Source organism: Plecotus auritus (assembly GCF_963455305.1).
Source record: "Plecotus auritus genome assembly, chromosome: 10".
Taxonomy (NCBI): domain Eukaryota; kingdom Metazoa; phylum Chordata; class Mammalia; order Chiroptera; family Vespertilionidae; genus Plecotus; species Plecotus auritus.
Genome location: NC_137785.1, coordinates 45,068,779 through 45,081,436, shown reverse-complemented (window position 1 = coordinate 45,081,436; position 12,658 = coordinate 45,068,779). Strand labels below are relative to the sequence as shown.

Genomic DNA, 12,658 nt, shown 5'->3' with positions numbered 1-12,658 from the left:
ACAGATTCTAGTAAGTACTACAGAGGACAGATATAGCGTATACGAGAAAGTACAACAGGGACCTAACGTCCATTTGGACAAGTCAGGGAAAGCCCTACTAAAACAACTCTAATCTCGCATCTGAGTGATGAATAGGAAGTAGGCAAATAAATCCATACCCATCAAGAGTTCATAAGAAATACTTTCCTTCAAGACCAGAAGAGTTGACTTTCAAACCTGCAAATTTATAACCAGCTTCAAGAATATTACAAGGGGCCCTGGCCAGTGTGGCTCAGTTGGTTGGGGCATATTTCTATACACCGAAAGGTTGCCGGTTTGATTCCTAGTCTGGGCACATACCTAGGTTGCAGTTCAATCCCCGGTGGAAGTGCGTACTAGAGGCAACCGGTTGATGTTTCTCTCCCACATTGATGTCTCTTTCTCTCTCTCCCTCTCTGCCTATCCCTCTCCTCTCTCTAAAATCAGTCAAAAACATATCCTTGGGTGAGGATTAAAAGGCAATAATAATAATACAAGGGGGCAATAATACCTCATTTCTAGGTTGTTACTTGTTTGTGATGCTCCTAGTGCCGTCCTTTGAATGCAGAAAGTGCTCAGAACATGGTATCCATCTCTCTGGAGCTGTCTTAGCAAATATAGGGTCTCTTATCTGAATTCCCAACACCTAGCACAACTCAAAGTATCGCTACCGTATCGTACTTTTATGTATTAAGTGTTTGCTATACATTGAATGAAGGAAGGAATCCATGAACAAATGACCTAACTGCTACAGGATATTTCCTATGGACCAGGCACTGTGCCAGGTACTTTCACAAATATCCTCTCATTTCATCACCATGACATTATCACACCTCTCTCAAGGCCGGGATTCTGATGGGCGGACTTACACAATAGCTCTGAAAAGAATTACAACATATAACCCTCGTGACGTTCGGAGAAGCAGATAAGGGTTTGGGAAAGGCACTTTCAGGAGTGTTTTTAAGCGGCAAGGGAAGATGCACACCTGTGAAAGGAAAAGATACAAATGCTCCAGAGTAGAAACAGGATGAGACAGAGGCTTTCCAGTGGGGCGAGAGGGCTGGGCAGCGTTGCTAAAACCCAGAGGACAGTCTGAGCCCCTGCAACAGCGGCAGAATGTTGTGTAGACGGAAATGAGGCAACTGGATTCTGTGGTCCTTGTCCCAAATGTGCTGGACACACTCCCCTAATTCTTGGGAGGGGATCGGGGGTGGAGAGTGTGGAGAGAAGAGAATCTGAGCTCAAAGGAACATTTAAGTGCAGGGAACCTTCAGAAATGGTCATTTAAAAGCCTGGCCTTTATGGGGCAGGTGGTCATAGGGCCGCTTTCTGAAACAAAGGGAACAAGAGGAAGTGTGAACTCAAAGTAGCTCTGAATCTCGCTGGTTTAAGAAAGGACATTGGGTAAGGAAGGAAACTAAGCAAGTGATTTTATATTTTAAGAGGTTCCTCTAGTCTAAAAGAGGCAAATCTTACTGTGAACGATTTAGACAAGAGAAAACTTAAGCAGAGGTAGGAGTTTTATTTCATCAACGAAGCATAGACTCGTATTAGGGTCACAAACCTCTACATTTTAGGAATGATCCATAGTAAACTGGGGGTGAATGGAAAAGGAACATGTCTGAAAAGGTTCAGGGGGGTAGGGAAAACCCAACGGCAAAAGTAATTGCGCCTTGCAGGAGTTCTACTGCTGCAGAGGTTTTCTGCAGAACCGGACGTGGGTTTGAACTTGGTGCTCTTCGGTTGAACCTGGCAGTTCCTTGAGATGGTGACAAGCCCATAAGTGTCCTGGCTTTATTGTTTTTCCTCCGCAAACCTATTGGTGAAAGTGCCATAAAATCGTCTTACCCAGTGCTCTCCATTTCAGGAAATGTGATCCACGGCACATCAGGAGGAATGATTTTACTTTCTTCCTCTTTTGGGGCATCTTGGCCCAAGTTCAGCACTGAAATGGTTAAAATATCAGCACATTTCACTGGTCTTGGGTTACTCATAAACATTCAGCAAAGCAATTTCACTCAATCGCACATATTAACTGCTTAAGTTCTTTTCTCTGAGGATGTGGACTGTTATTTTATGCCAAAAGTCCTGTAATTAAGTTTGACATAAGCGCATGGATTAAATATGTGGTTGGGGTGTAGGGGGGAGAGACAGGGAATGGAAGGTTTTCTCCCCTCGCCTTCTTGCCATATGGAGACTGTAACCAAATAATGTGCAAAAAAAATTTTAAGAGAATTTCCAATCTTATTACTCAGTGTTGTTTATCAGGTAAGTCATAAGGCCAGTGCAGTTACAAAACCAGTTATTCTTTCCCCCAATTTTGCAATAAGATCAACAAAAGAATGTTACCCATTCAAGAACCCCAGACACCTCTGAGTGCAGTCTTTATAAGGCAGAGAACAGAACAGCTAGAAACTCTTCTGATGGGCAAGTGACTGTGGCTATGGTTTGGCGCGAAGTTCTCCAAGGCATCTAATTCAGGGATGTGTTGGAAATGCTGAACCCATGATGAGGGTACGGTGCATCGCGTTGCTTTTTCAATTATGTTAAGGCTTTCGGAGGTGCTTGCATCGTTCTGCTTTTAACGTGTCCAGATTTCCCCCATCTGAAGGGTCCCGAGGAACTCTGAAAAGGCCAAATCATTGAAGCAACGTAATAACAAATTTACTTTCCGTTTCTAGCCATATTCATGAAGGTTTCTTGTGGTTTGAGAGAGGAATGCTCTTGTTCCTCCCTTCCTAAAAACAGCTGAAAATAGCTTTTTCAAATGTTTGAAAGAGAAAACGTCCTCCTTGAGTTTCCCCCCAAGTCCCGCATCAGAGGGAGCACACAGGAGAGTAACCCTCCAAGGAAGTTAAGCAGCAGCCACCTCCCGCTTCCCTGCTGGTGAATTTGTTCCCGGGCTCTCCCAGTCCCAGGTCCTCGTTGCCCTTCTTTTTACTGGTGTCACTGCGTTGACGGCCTTCTCAGTGGCTTGGTCCTGCCACACCTTCCTTAAAGCAACAAGAAGCGTTATCCAAGTCACTGCCAGGCTCATGCTCTTTTTCTTTTTCTAATATTTTTATTGATTTCAGAGAGGAAGGGAGAGGGAGAGAGAGAGATGGAAACATCAATGATGAGAGAGACACAGTCAGCTGCCTCCTGCACGCCCCACACTGGAGATGGAGCCAGCAACCCGGGCACGTACCCTGACCGGGAATCGAACCATGATCTTCTGGTTCATAGGTTGATGCTCAACCACTGAGCCACGCCAGCCAGGGCAGGCTCATGCTCTTTATACTTGGGCATGATTCTGAAAAATTCCCTGGCAGTCATGCCTGGCTCCCTTCTGGTTGGTCTCCGTTTCTATGAACTGGACTCTGAATCTCTGCCTTTTGGAGACGACACTCCCAGCTGCTCTTAACATTGGTGTTGGAAGCCCCATCGATCTCCATGTTGCGCTCACTTCTACAGCAGACTCTGGCCGTTTCCGCATGCCCATTTTTATGTTATCATAGGTGGCTCAAACTGAGCACAGTGTTGAGATAAAGCCTTGAAATTTGCTACACAGCAGTGAGAATAATTTACTTAGGTTCAGTACAACCTTCTATATCCCCTGTAATTGGGGGCACTATCTGCCACATGGTTCAAAAGCCCATCCCAAGCCCGCCAGGAATAATCTTGTTTCTTTCTAGTTTATCTTTCTAGTTGTATAACTTCTATTTCTACTCATTAAATTACATAAGCCTGTTACTAGGCCCATAGCCTTAATGTATTCCAGGCATTCTGAACTGTGCTGTACTCTTCTGTATTATCCCCCAATTTGGTACAAAATATAATTACCTTCGACTCTACTATCCATGTCATTGTTGGGAATTGTCTAGTTCTCTTAGGTGGCTTTCACTTTTTTTTAAATATATATTTTAGGTAGGTCTTTTAATTCCCAAACTTTACTCTCCAGAGGGGCCAGTTTATAAGATTTGTCCAAGACCGGGAATGACATGCATGCCGCTGCCCCAGAGCTGGACTCCCGGTTTGGTCAGGAGGGGTGGGAAGAAAAGACTCTAGTGGATTGCTACTCTGTGAGTCTAGTCCAGCGACTTTAATTAATGAACTGACTCAGGCCACTCTGAGAGAGGTGGGTACATTCCTCTTTCTAACAGCATCTGGTTGCATTTTCCACGGACCCATGTCTTCCATTTTATTCTGTCCATGTCTGATTCCTCCATAACAACTCCAGGAAAGAGCGAAAGTCAGACAAGGACAGATGTCGCCATAGATTCGCCACTTCTCCTGAGCCAAGAACCTAGTTCAGTACACACTTGCCAAATGAAACTATTTTATGGGAAAATTGTGTATTTACTGTGAATAGATGAATTTAAGCAACCGATCCATGCCGAATGCCCTGAAGAGTTAAATCAGAGGAAAGAGGCGTGTTGTCTCTGTGGAATGAGAGACGGCCATCTGCACGTCAAATACCCAAGTGTAGGAGAAACGTTGCCCACCGATCACTGTCAGATCCTGGGGAGAAGCTATGGAAAACACCTGAAGACCACATGTTCCTGGAATCTGAGCTCTGTGTATGAATAATGCCATACAAGACCAGGAACATGAGTAGCCCAGCCCAACTCTTTCCTAAGGACATAGTCATAACTCTGAATTCACAGACAACTCTCATTCTTTAGAGGCAACTCTTTTATCATTATCCTTGAACCTAGAATGATTTCACTATTGTTTCCCATTTAGATTAATCTGAAAATAAATATGTTTTATCTGTGGAAATAGTATACTCCAGGCTCAGGTAGAATAGTGGTTAAGAGCAGCAGTACTAATATCCTTTCTTTCTTATGCTCATGATGAGAGAGAGGCCAACTTGAAAGAGGCAGTTAGGGGTGAGATTATGATAGCGGTAATAAGGGACATGAGGATAGAAAAAGGGATTTTTTTTTTTTAACCAGCTCCAGAGATTAGAAAAAAAGGGCTGTGGGGTGAAGAAAAGAAGGGGATGGGAAACAATACCTGCCAAGCCCAGCTTGGAGTTCTCCTCCTTCGGACCTTGCTCGTAATAGCTAGAATGGGAACCATTGATTGCTTCCCCTGAAATTGGGCCACAAACACATTAGCAGCAAACCTTTACAAAGGACCACAATGACTATTATGGAAAACTTGATAAGACTCTTCTTAACGAACCAGAAAGGGAGTTGTCATTGTGTAATAGATAATAATCATATATCCAAGCAGTGCCTTATATTTAAGGAACAATGTCCCTGGTACTGGAGCTTAAAGAAGAAAAGAAGTTTGGTTACTGTTTGTTACACAGCTTTTGCCATGTACCAAACCACCCCAAAACAAGATAGCTTACAACAGTGAATCCTTATTCACGATTCTGTGGGGAGCCTGGACAATGCACCTGCTCTGGGCTGGCCTGACAAAAATAGATGAGCAAGAATGGCCTCACTCTCGTGGCTGCCAGTAGCCCCACTGTCAGCTGAAGTGATTCTCTCACCCTTCACAGGTTAGCCTGGTCTTCTTCTCTCAGTGGCCTCGGGTCTTCCAAGGGCAGCAAGTGAACCAGACTCGATCCATAAGCATTTTTCAAACCTGTGCTTGTGTCGTATTTGTTATAGTTCTGTTGGCCAAAGGAAGTCACACGGCCAGACCACAGTCTTCAAAGGCACTGTTCAAGGGCATAGATAGAATGTGTGATCATTTTTACCACCACAGCAATATATGCCAGATAATCCATGCATTCTAAAGGAAGTGACGATGATCTACTTAATTCTGCTTAAAGACTCTGGAAGAATAAGGGTCAATATTGGGCTAACACTGTACTTATCTACATTCGAACATTTAACTATTGTGAAAGAAATGCATAAATCTATATTACTGATAATACAGTTTTTTTTTAAAGGAGGAGGGGGGTGGGAGAGGTAGAGAAAAAAAAGAAGGGATGAAGGAAGGAAGAGGAGAAAGGAGCAGAAGGGGAGGAAGGAGGAAGAGAAGGAAGGAATGGGTGGAGGGAGGCAGCGAGAGAGAGGGAAGGAGGAAGGGAAATATATCTTTCTTAGCATATCCAATTTCATTACTTTGTGTTGACAGAACACTACCAATCTTATAAAGCCCCTAAACTTGTTGACTGTCATTAGTTGTCTTGTACAGTAGCCTCCGATTTCCTGAACTCTGACATGGTCAGATTTCAGCCTGTGCAGAGGTGCTCAGGGCAGATGTCCAGCCCCTTCAGGGAACAGAAGCCCGAGTTTCCATCCACAGACTGGTCAGTGCTTATGCTGCTGGCCCAGCCTTGGAAAGCCCGAAGATGCAGACCAGCAACGCCCCATTCCTAGGACATAATTGATGTGCTGTTAATTTTTTTCATCAACAAAGGATTACCAAAATACCACATGATTTCCTTCAAAAATGTGACCCTCCCTTTCCTGTCTCATTTTTCTTTTCCTGGATCTGAATGTGGTTTCCATTGGCCTCATGAAAATAGTTATTTCTGCTCATTTTCCTCGACTTGTCTCAGCTCCGTGATCTCAAGGGGTTCAGAAACGCTAATGCAAACTATGAGTAGAAACGTAAAGGGCTGCTTCCCTCGCTCAGAGCTTCTCTGAAACACTCCTCCTCCTTGCGAGGCCAGTGTTCCGCTGTGTCCCACAGCAAACCTCGTGGTGTTATAAAAAGCCAATAACTAAATAATGCCAGAGGAATCTTAATGACCAGGGCCATTTAGCCAACAACATTACACAGTTTTTTCCTCTCGGAATTCAAGCATTTAAAATTACAAATATCCCATCCAATTCACATTTAATTACCACTGTTCAAACTTAAAGAACTTTCTCATTTTCAATTATGAACAATTGGAAATAATGAACTACTGCTGAGGGATAGCCAATGGACTCCTTTTTTTAAGGGGGAGCAGGAAAGTGACATAATTGTTGTCTCTTTCTGCTAAAAGTTCTATTGTCCACTGGCTGCTGCTTCTTTTTTTTTTTTAATATATTTTATTGATTTTTTACAGAGAGGAAGGGAGAGGGATAGATAGTCAGAAACATCAATGAGAGAGAAACATCGATCAGCTGCCTCTTGCACACCTCCTACTGGGGATGTGCCCGCAACCAAGTAACATGCCCTTGACCGGAATCGAACCTGGGACCCTTCAGTCCGCAGGCTGACACTCTATCCACTGAGCCAAACCGGTTTTGGCGACTGGCTGCTTCTTTATTAAACAGCCCTAAATTGCCCAGGTCAATTTCTCCACATTTATCACCAACCAAGATGGGCCCTGACGTGTGATTTGACCGTAGAGACCCTACTTTCCAGCACAGAAGTCCATGCCGAGGGTTAAACTGATGCAAGAATGGCAGAGGGCATTCTGTGTGAGCACTGTCATGGAAAAGCGGGGCTTAGTGGTCACCACCAACTCAAATAGACTTGGAGCTGGTCTGCACCCTCTGCTGGGTGAGGAACAGGAATCGAGGTTGGGGGGTGCCCGCACCTTTGGCTTCTAAATGATCCCACACGTGACTGGTCCCCCTTCCTGGGAAAGCCGTGAGTCGGGCACACTGGGCCGTGCTGAGGAACGTGTCTGCTGAGAAGGCCGGGCTGGGAGCAGAGTCTTCCTTCGGGAGAGCCTGACGTGTCCCCGCGACACATGGTGGATTCATGGCAGTGCTGTCTGAAAATCCCTTTCAGTTTGCTCTGCCATCTAGTCCGTTGTCTCCCATGATCATCTTTTCAAAAGGACAAAACACACACTTTTAGTCTTAAAATCACTTCATAACAAGCCTGACTTTTGCATTACCAAAAACAAAGTTTATACATATGTGTGTGTGTGTGTGTGTGTGTGGTATAAACAGGGGCAGTCAAAAGTAGGTTAATAATCATAATAATAAATACAATAAGTAACAACTAAGTAATACTACAAGAATAAATTGTTTTTGCAGACTCACAACTGTAAACCTACTTTTGCCTGCCCTATAGATATGGTGTGTGTGTGTGTGTGTGTGTGTACTTATATAATGATATGGATCTAAAACATGCCATTGTGTCATCAGCATCGTTGGAAATAGGCTGCATTTTGTCACCACTGGCGGTTCCGTCTACAGGGCAGGTGGAGGGACTGGGGTAAGGACCTCCTTTTCACTCAGCTTCCGTCTGGGAAATGAGTCCTGTGCCTGGGAGATGCTCCCAGTTTCATGGGGGAACAGCATCCCTGACAACTAAAACCTGAAGTCTTAAGGAACGGCTTCCCTTAAGCGTGTGCTGCTGTAGAGCAAGTAGGGCTGTTTTTAATGCTTTCCATGCCGACTGAAAAAAATCCCTCTTTATTTTTATGGTGGAATTCTGTTCGTGCTTCTTCATTCCCACAGTCTTGTCTTTTAGTTAGTTTTCTCAGTGGCCTTCTCTTCACACATCTCCCCCGTTCTTCACCCATCTTCAGTAAGACAAAGTTTTCTGAAGGTTGAGCGTTTTGTATCTTGACTTATACTTTTTCCCCAGAACATATTTCTTCCCACCAAAATCTCAAATTACCATGGCAACTATCAATGGGCCCTAAAATGTTGCTTTTTCTGTACTTAACCTACGCAGAGTCACCAAAAATGGCCACAAAGATTACATAAGAATTACATCCCGGGCTGAGAAAAGAACCATCGTCGTTAATTTCTTTCCATTTTAGTCCATCTTGGGGGAGATTGAATGGCAAACCTACAAGGCTAATAAAGTTGTCAGGACAGACTCTTCTTGTTATCTCTCAGGCAGGGAGAGACTGTCCAGGGCTGCGTGTGCCCGGCCAGTGGTGGGGGAGAGAGAAGAGGAAGTGCCGAAAAACAGAACAGGAAACAGATGGGAGATGTGATCTCTCAAAACTCCCCAAATTCTGAAAAACCTCAAACCAGCCTGGTAGCTTGAAGATTAGGACAACAGTGAGATCTCTGCCCCTCACCAAAGAGAGGCCAGCTGATGCGGGCACAGCAAGGCGTCGGTCACGGGGACACACATCCAACTGGCTACGGCTCAGCAGGGCCACAGGGAAGTGAGAGAGTGAGGCCATCACCGAGTTCATCAGGGCGTGGGGACGAAGAGAAGGCTTCCACTCTCGAAATGACGGCCTCAGCTCCAGTTGCACGGCCACAGCTAAAATCTCTGCAATCACGTGATTTGGGGTGAAGAATACTTCTTTCTTTGCTAAGAATTAGGAGGTGTTTGCTGAGATGAAGCCCAGAAGATGGGCCAGAGGAAAAAGACTCAGTTTTCCACATCTGCAGCCTTCGGGGCTCAGTGTGAGGGAGAAAAGGGAGCCGCGTCTGGAATAAATGAGCTGGGGTCATTGTCCGTGACCCCAGTGCAAAAACATCAAAGAGTCTAAGCGGTTTCATTAAAAACCGTCCCAAGGTGCAATTATTTGTCTAAAAATGATACACTCGAGTTCAGAGGAGGTGTCGTGGTAACCGTTGTTCAGGGTAGGAGGGAATATCCAGGCTTGGGTTTTCCTTTTCTTTGCTGGTTGGGCAAGTGGGGTAGTGGGGTGCGGGGAGGGATTTCTGCCTGACAACCAGAACGTGGAACCTGCTTCCTGAAGAGATGCTAAAATCTGACAGTCCAGCTGACCTCCTCCTAACAAAGCTGAGAGCAGAGCCATCCAAAAATCCCAGACACCCCTCCCCCTCCCAGCAACCGCATTTCACTTGTGACCTTGCACAGCCTGTGGTCAGGACAGAGCCTTTGAACACATCTCCAGAGCTGGGCGATTAGAAGGTCTTTGATTACTCAGCTCAGCTGGTCCTCCTTACTCCCCTCCCCCAGCCCCTTCACCTCACCCAGTCGCCTAGGAAGTTTGTGTGTGTTTTTTTTAAAAGCAACCAATTTTTTTCTCTCTCTTTTTATTTTCCTATAGCATCCTAAACCTCAAGATGCGGTTAACACTAATCCTGATTTATTTAGCGTTTATCTGCATTATTAATTCCAATCAGGAAAAAAGAAAGTGCTCCAGGCCCTGGTTTGTATACAAAGTTTGGGTGTTTGTGAAAGGGGCCAGCAATCACTGCGAAACATATTTTCTTTAGATAGCTTTTAAATCCAAACAACTTCCTTTTCTGGTCCTGAAAATATTCCCAGAGACGGGTCCCATCCTTAACAATTTCATTTATTATTATCCCCCCACCCTACCCCCAGTCAATATCCTTTGAAGCTGCTTCTTGCATTAATCTGGACTTAATATGGATTTAAACATTTACAATGGAAAATAATTTGGGTTAAAAAAAATAATCTCCTTTGATAAAACTAGAATCCCCCACAACTGTCCCCATCTTTGACAGCCAGGAATGGGATGAGATTCTTGAGTATGCATATTGAAGAGAAGGAAAAGCAAGACTAACAGGGTGTGTGTTATATTTTATATTTGTCAGCTGCTATGACTGACTGGAGTTGAGTGATAGCCAGGGTCTTGACTCGTTGTTTGAATGAATTCATCATCACTCGGGACATATGAATAGTTATCTGGTGCCCAGGATAAACTAAAGATATCTTTCTTTGGAGAGAGAAGGTAGCAGCCTGCATCCATCACTCACAAAGGGGCTTCTCCATAACTAACAGGGTCCAGCCCCCTTCCCACCCATTCTTGCCGTTTTTACATTCTTGAGTCTGTTCATTTGAACAGTGCTAGAAATAGAAAGTTTACATTTCTCTGGGCAGGCCCCCGGCAAGGCCAGTGCTATCAAGGGAATTCTTCCTGGGTTTGACTCAAGCAGCTCAAGGGGATTGGAATATTTTCATGGGAATTTAAAGGAATTCAGATTAGACCTCCAAGTCTACTTTGTCAGACCACAGCACTTGAGGCAGACCTAAAAGTGTTTTGATTTCTTGGGGACTTGCAGAATGAGGCTAGGCTGAATGCAAAAAATGTCCCTTTTCCAGGGTTGGAAAATAATGTGGCTTAGGTGCCATCACTGCTCATGCCTGTGCCCACGGCAGACATTATTAATCAATCACAACATCCTTTCACCCTGAGCCAGGAGGTGGCTTTTTGTATCTTCTCAACACAATGCCCTGTGAGCCACCTGCAGTGTACTTCATTGGGGACATACATTGAAAGCTATTTGCAGTTTCTGCTGGGCCCTGCACTGCTCCTGGAGATTCTCAGCTGATCTTCAGGGTTTTTGTTGTTGTTGTTGTTTTGTGGTTTTTTGTTGTTGTTGATCCTCACCAGAGAATATTTTTCCATTGATTTTTTTTAAGAGAGAGTGGAAAGGAGGGACACGGGGGGTGGGGGCAAAAAGAGAGAGAAACATTGATGAGAGAGACATCGATTGGTTGCCTCCTTCACAAGCCCAACAGGGGCTGGGGATTGAACCTGCAACCCAGGTACACATTCTTGACCAGGAATGGAACCTGTAAACCTTTAGTGCATAATTAAATGCTCTAACCACTAACAACACCAGCAATCTCCTGGGTTTTAGCATTTCCCTTCGGTCTATCTTGTGCACTGCTGCTGGCTCCTACTCTTGTTCTTGATAATGTGGAATCATGGTGTTGAGAACAATTCTAGAAAGACTATAAAGACCAAGGACATGATCCCTTTGACTGCTGTAGCCTCCAAAATTACCAGTACTAATCAAACCAATTGGAAACCTTTGCTCTGAAGGAGCCACCGCATTCCTTTTGCTGAGCCCCAGAAAGGCTGTCTCCTGTGGATATCCTTCCATCATCCCTCAGTCATTGGGCCAGGGTGCAATGTGGCTGGATAATCTCCTAGTCACTTTACCTCTCAGAACCAATTAAATCAGGCTCAGAGCCTTCTCACAGCTCTTCAGGGCCTTCCTCACCGTGCTCTGACCACTTCACCGGGCTCATTCCTCTCCAGCCCCTGCATGCCAGCCACTTGCCTTGCTCCACATGTGACGTTCCTTTCCCATCCAGGGTGCCGTTCTGATGGGCACACACCCACTTTGCCCTCTAAGACATCTGCCCCAATTAACTGGCTCTCACTTTCACTCTATGGCTCTTACCACTTTTTGTCTCTATTGTACATTTTATTTTAATAATACTTATCTCTTTCCAAAGTAATATATTAATTGTAGAAATTTTAGAAAATATGGATATACAAAAAGTAGAAAATTAAAATAACTTATAATTCCATTAGAATATATATATTTATGTCTGTGCTTCTAACTCCTCTTATGAAATAGTTCTGTGTTTTACTTTTTAAAAAATATACATACACTTAAAGTGGGTGAATTTTATATTTTTTGTATAGAAATTATACCTCAAAAAGCCTATCAGATAGCTATAAATTATACATAGATTATATGTATGTATTACACATACATATGATTATACAATCATAGAGCATTTACCTGCATTTCCACTATTCCAAAGATATCGCAATATGTTGGCCCAATCTTTTTAAAATTTCTTAAAGGCTTTATTGATACATAATTTACATACCAAACAATTCACCCAAAGTGTGCAACTTAATGATTTGGGGTATATTCAAACATCATCACATTCACTTGTGAAAACATTTTCATCACCCCCAAAAGAAATCCCGTATCCACGGGCCTCACTATCACTTCTATTTCCCTCCAAACCCCTTCAGCCCCAGTCAACCACTAATCTACTTCCTGTCTCTATGAATTTTCATGTTGTGGACATTTCATAT

At 44.0% G+C, this 12,658-nt stretch overlaps 1 protein-coding gene and 1 long non-coding RNA gene across 4 annotated transcripts in view; one reads left to right on the top strand and one right to left on the bottom strand.

Moving 5' to 3' along the window:
• Nucleotides 1–12,658, top strand: part of ZFHX3 (zinc finger homeobox 3) — a 974,639-nt gene that overhangs the window by 641,342 nt on the left and 320,639 nt on the right. The gene's annotated exons all lie outside the window — the stretch shown is intronic.
• The window catches only part of LOC308236414, a 37,660-nt gene that overhangs the window by 3,517 nt on the left and 21,485 nt on the right, over nt 1–12,658 (bottom strand). The window contains exon 2 of the long non-coding RNA XR_013959281.1: nt 7,496–7,730. This is a non-coding gene — a long non-coding RNA (uncharacterized lncRNA). The remainder of the gene's footprint in view (nt 1–7,495; nt 7,731–12,658) is intronic.